This window comes from Teleopsis dalmanni, chromosome 2, assembly GCF_002237135.1.
Source record: "Teleopsis dalmanni isolate 2A chromosome 2, ASM223713v2, whole genome shotgun sequence".
Taxonomy (NCBI): domain Eukaryota; kingdom Metazoa; phylum Arthropoda; class Insecta; order Diptera; family Diopsidae; genus Teleopsis; species Teleopsis dalmanni.
The window spans coordinates 97,694,632-97,700,813 of NC_051847.1; positions in this window are offsets into that span (position 1 = coordinate 97,694,632).

A 6,182-nucleotide genomic window follows, 5' to 3' on the forward strand; every position below is an offset into this window, starting at 1 on the left:
TTTTTAGATTTCTACCTAACTTTTCTTTCGTCATTTAGTATGCTTATTAAAAAAATTATTTAGTGAATAATTAGTAAAAATTCAAAATTATTAGTGAAAGAAGCGCATAGCTTTTATACCATACATGATAAATAATGAATATTAATACTGATTCTATAATATAAGCAATCTTTTAAATCAGGGCTATCCAAAGCACAGCCCACATGCTGCATACGGCACTCGGGTAATATTTGTACGGCCCGCTTGAGATCAATGTCCTTTCATCAATGTTCGATGAATATGAAACGAAGAGAGTTTTTACTATATAAATTACGTTAAAATATAAAAAATATACACGAAATTTTAATTTTACAGTTTAGAATATGAAAATTAAAATGTTTATAATTTCGATCTTATACAAAATATATATAATTTTTATAGGGTACCTCCCAAGTGGCTTGCGATTATCAGTATTTAGCGGAAGCTGAGAGCATTTGCGGCGCAAATAATGATTGCGAAGCTGCAGCTCGTTCTGTTTTGATGATTTTGCGAGGATCTTCGGTGCCTCAGTTGGGTCCAAAAGAATGTCTTAAGAATCCATGCTTGTATAGTGCGATGCGCGAAATCGGGCTTTAAAGATCTGAAAGAAGTTATGTACAAATGAAAAGCCTATTGTTTATAAATATTAGAAACGAACACACAAAGTGAATTGCAAAATGAAGTTAATAAATTGTATAACAAATCTATATTATTCCATATAAATGCAAATATATATATATATACATATATATTAAAAATGAACGGATTTCTGTTTAATAGAACTTAAAATACTAATTTACAAACTAAATCAAAATATTTGAAATATATTTTATTTTAGAGAAATTTTACACACTAAACATTAAAGCTAAAATCAAATAAAATAAAAAATATTCGTAATATGAAAAATTGATGTGTAACCACTAAAGTGGATAGGAATCAAAGAGAACAGAAAATGTAAAGAACTCTATATTATAATATATAAAATATAAAATATAATAACCATATTTAAAGTTATATTGCATATATAGTATTGAGTGTAATTTGAAATTTTAATAAATGTTTATATGTTTCGTAAACTTAACCACTGAATTTAAGAAGCATTCCATATAATCATATAATGTATAACCATCTATATGTTTAAATGTAAGCACATATATATTATAGACCTAGACACTTAGATAACATATATAAAAGATATATAACTTATGTAATTGAACAAAACAAACTTATTATTATATATGGTATGTGTTGTATTCACTAATTTTCATTTTAAATTTCAAATGCAAGAAATAAGTATTTGATCAAGAAAACATATGGCAGCTACAAAATGGTTTTATTATATTGAATATTTGGCACGTTAAATGCTTATGTAGTTTACAAAGGAGCGACAGGATCTAGTCTCGACGCTCATGCCACACAGAATGCATACGAAGCACAGTCCAGGCATTTGTAACCCAGAGTAGATCTATATAATCCCCATATTTAGAGCATTCATCAACTTATATAAGCATTAATTGTAATATTTTGTCCAAATTCATATAATAGAACTCCATTAGAAGTACACGCATGAGCAGATATTAGAGTATTAAATAACTCATACATTTATAGTAAGTAAAGCATATAATAAATCTAAATCACATGTTCTCAATACGTTTTTGCTCCGTGCAGATACGCATAAATTTATTTATAATAATCAAAGTGTTTATAAAACAAATATGTATGTAATTTTAACTTAATTTCTTATTATCTTACATTGGATGTTTAATGTTTTATTAATATAATCAAGTAAAATAAATATACTTATATACCATAAGTTACAAATATATATTGATATGAAAAAGAGAAATACCTTAATGGATGTGAAACGGCAAATAAGTAAAGAATTGGGAATACTCGTATATAATTAAAAAATATAGTAAAATAATGAATCTCAAAATCTTTAATATGTAAAGGACAAAATAAAAAGATATTCGTTTGAGAAATTAAAATAAACTGAATTGCTGATGTAACAATAAATTAATAAATAAACATTTCCATAATCAAATTTTTTTTTCTTTATGTAATTGCAATCGCAAATTCGTTTGGTTTATTGACAATCCCGATGCTTTGAGGAATGTTGTTGTATCTAAATATTTATTTAAATATGGTTTGGCATATGTAGAAGAAAATTTATGAAAGTACAGTAATAAACATAAACCTACATATTGTGGGATGTTGAGACAGCGCACTGTCCATTAAATGGCCACACTATAGTGAGGGATGAGCCGAAGTAGACCACGAAACGACGAAACGTATATATTGTGGGATGTTAGGACAGCGCACCACCCATTAAGCGACCATACCGTAGTGAGGGATTAGCCGAAGTAGACCACGAAACGAGTTGGGTGTTTTTTCGTCTTTAAATTTTCGGATGTCGTTACTGAGTTAAAGCCAAAGTGGCTTCCGTTCGCATAACTACACCGCTTGTTAATGCAAGCAGCTCATTTAGCTTGAGGTTGCCTGCAAAGCCATACCCAACCCAATGGTGTCCCAAGATAGTCTTTCTCCTACTTGTGAGTGCTAGACATTGGTATTGGTTGATGCAAGCAGCTCATTTAGCTTGAGGTTGCCTGCCAAGCCATCATCAACCCAATGGTGTCTCAAGACAGTCTTCCTCCTACTTGTCACTGTCGGACATTGGCAGAATACATGCACCGTTGTCTCCTTTTCTTCTAGTCGCAGTCTGCAAGTGTCTTCCTTAGCTAGAGTTATCTTTTTGAGGTGATACTTGAAGTTTCTATGTTCATTAATCAATGAGGTCAGCCAGCTTAGGGTGCTCCGTGGATAGCTAAGCACTTTTATCGTTTCCCTGGTCATGGTTTCGGCATCATGACCTTAGTCTGCCTAAAGGAACTTATAAACCTAGTACAGCGAGGCGATTATAATCTAAACTAGGTTGCAACTAGGCAACTTATAGTAAATAAGAAGTGGACTCAATGTCTATGTTGAATTTAAATTTATTGATTAAATTTTCACAGTATAAAAATTCGTAAACAGTTATAATGGCTAAAGCTATTGCTGTAATTGCTACATATTTGGTATACTCTATTAAGAATATACACATGTTAGTTCTACTATACCTACATCGCAAATTTTAATATTTTAAAATTTATTAATTTAATAATTTTTTAACAACAAATTTTTATTTAACAAATATTTTATTAGGCAGATGATATTATGGCTCTATTTATTTTCCTATTTATATAGGTTTTGATATAATTATTAACTTTATATAGTAGAAATATTCCCAAAGCCAGCGCACCAATTACCGAAAGTGATCGGTTACTACAAATGCTGTTATTTTGGATTGCTGGAACCCATTGTTTTTGTTTTTTAGTTTTTTAAATTCATCTATGTTGATTCGTTTTTCCTGTAAAATTGTTTAGGATCCAATACTGAACGCATATGTAATACTTTCAGATCATTTTAAACTTTTTCAGTCACTTCAGTAGCCTGTAAGTTATACCAGCCATTTCCCTCAGTCTTCGAACGTTTAATGTTATTAAGATCACGTTGTCTCTTTTTATTCAATCTTTTACAAGTTCTTTTAAATTTCTAAGCTTGTTGTATACACCTGTTACACCTTTGGTGGAAATTGTCCATTAGTATAGCAGGATCCTTATCAGCAGAAAGTTGCTTTACGTAAGTATGATTTCTGAGAATATTCTAGGATCGCAGGATTTTTGTCCGCAATAAATTACTTCATGTAAATATAATTTCTGGGACTATTCTAGGATTACAGGACTTAAACACAAATCTAGAGCAATGCCACGAGGCGAATCTAAAGTAGATTGCAACTAGATAACTTATATTACAGTAAACAAGTAGTGGACTTAATGTCTAAAATGAATCTAGATTTATTGATTAAATTTATACAGTATTTATACTTATTATAGACCTACCTGAATATTATAGGAAATATGTATAAACGGGGTACCACCTTCCAACGGTACGGAACACTGCGACGTGGTTGATTTTTTGTGCTGCACCAGACCCTAACCGAACAAAAGACATTCGGCATTCCGAATGAAAACCATAATGTCAACCTCCTAATATCAGAAGGGGAGAGTAGTTCTCGACTCAGTGACCTCCTCCTGGCTCAAATCAAGGCTGGGCAGTCACAGAGAATGTGACTGCAAGTCTCAATCTCCTAATGTCAGAAGGGGAGAGTAGTTCTCGACCAGTGACCTTAACCGAACAAAAGACATTCCGCCTTTCGAATGAAATCCTGAATGTCGACCTCCTAATGTCAGAAGGGGAAAGTAGTTCTCGACCCAGTGACCTCCTTCTGACCCAGATCAAGGCTGGGCCGTCACAGAGAATGTTACTGCAAGTCTCGTCTGCTTCTTAGCAGAGTCTCATTAGACAGACCCATTTTGTTAAGGTGATCACACAGTCTATGGGGACAAGTTAAATATCCCACCAGCAACCTCAATTCTGTTTTGCTGAATAAGGATACCTTACCATTACTGTAGGGATGAACCATCTCTTTAGCCTGACAGTTACCTGGTATGTCGGCCGAATAGCGATTTCTCTCGGCTGAAAACCATTTATCAATCAGAGACCTACTTGTAGACCAACTTAATCCGCAATATGGCTCCGCTCCACAGAGTTGAATGCCACATCCTGACCTCGCAACACTGTTGGCAGACTCTACCATTGATTCCTGTGTGACCATGCACCCAGCAAAGCATCAAATTGCTTTCGCTAGCCAGCTGCGACTTACCTGAATAAAAATATGCTTATTATGCATTTTAATTTAATTTAAAAAAAATTTATTTTATTTTTTATTAATTTGGGATAAATGAAATTCCAATGCAAGTTAATGCAGAACTTTAAGAATTTTATTTGCGCAAAACAAAAGGACCAATAGAGAAGACAAGTCTTTGCTCTTGGTATGTGTCGGTGTTATAGACACTAGTTATATACATATGTCAAAATAATTATTTGTTGACAATATAATTAATATGTAGATATACTACAATTTTTTGCGGAAAAAGTTTACAAATGCCTAACGCATCGTCACTATGTCGTCACAATAGTGGTATGCCCGGTTAGCATGGACTAAAAACACTCTCCCTCACCATTTTTATTCTGGAACTTTATCGGAAATACTTCAGGATAGGGTCCATATACTACAAAATTAGCCTGTGTCCAGGCCTCGCTTATGTTTATTTTTTCGTCTCTTTTTTAAAATTGGCCATTTTTCAGATCATTTACTACAACATACCTAAAGTATATAGCTTTCAGTAGTGTTATATAAAATTCTACTGTTTCTTGTCCAAACAAGAAATGACTGGTTAATAAATACGTATGTGTATAGGTATGTGTATTTTCGCTACAACAATACCCAGTAGCAGCCCAGTAGCAGAAATAAGGAGTAAAAAGGCCTTTTTAAAGGCCTTTTTCTGCAGTAAGTAGTACCTACACACTTGTATTTTTTACTATTTCTTTTTTGTTTTGGATGAGCCAATATCGGAGGCCTTACACACTCGCTGTGTAGAAAAGGCCTTTAAAAAGCACTGCAACACAAATTCTGAGGAATGCCTTACACACTCGCTGCGTAGAAAAGGCCTTTATAAAGCACTGCAACACAAATTCTGAGGAAGGCCTTACACACTCGCTGCGTAGAAAAGGCCGCCAAAAGATTTTAAAAAATGCATGTATTTGTAATTAATTACATTTAATAAAATTCCAATATCTTTTATATTATAATAAAATTTATTTAAATTAAAATTATTAACATGATTATAACATGATTTTATAATCTATATAACTATAACTAAAATTATTTTAACTAAAAATTAACATTAATTAAAATATATAATGGTAATATTTATAACTATATCTAGTTAATCCCTTTTGTTGATTTTTTTTTGATGTAAGCCTCTCTATAATATCGGTTTTTTGCAACCTTGAAACCCTTTTTTATATCGATCCTATAATTTTCTTCACTTAGGACTTCAGTATATGCAGCTTCTGTAATATAATGCAATATTAGACAATGTATATGTTGTTTAATTTTAACAAAAATACTAACTGAAAAAAATATGCACTAATGACAACTTTAAATATAATTCCATACAGGTATAAAAGAATACTTACAATTGTTTTGTTACAATTTT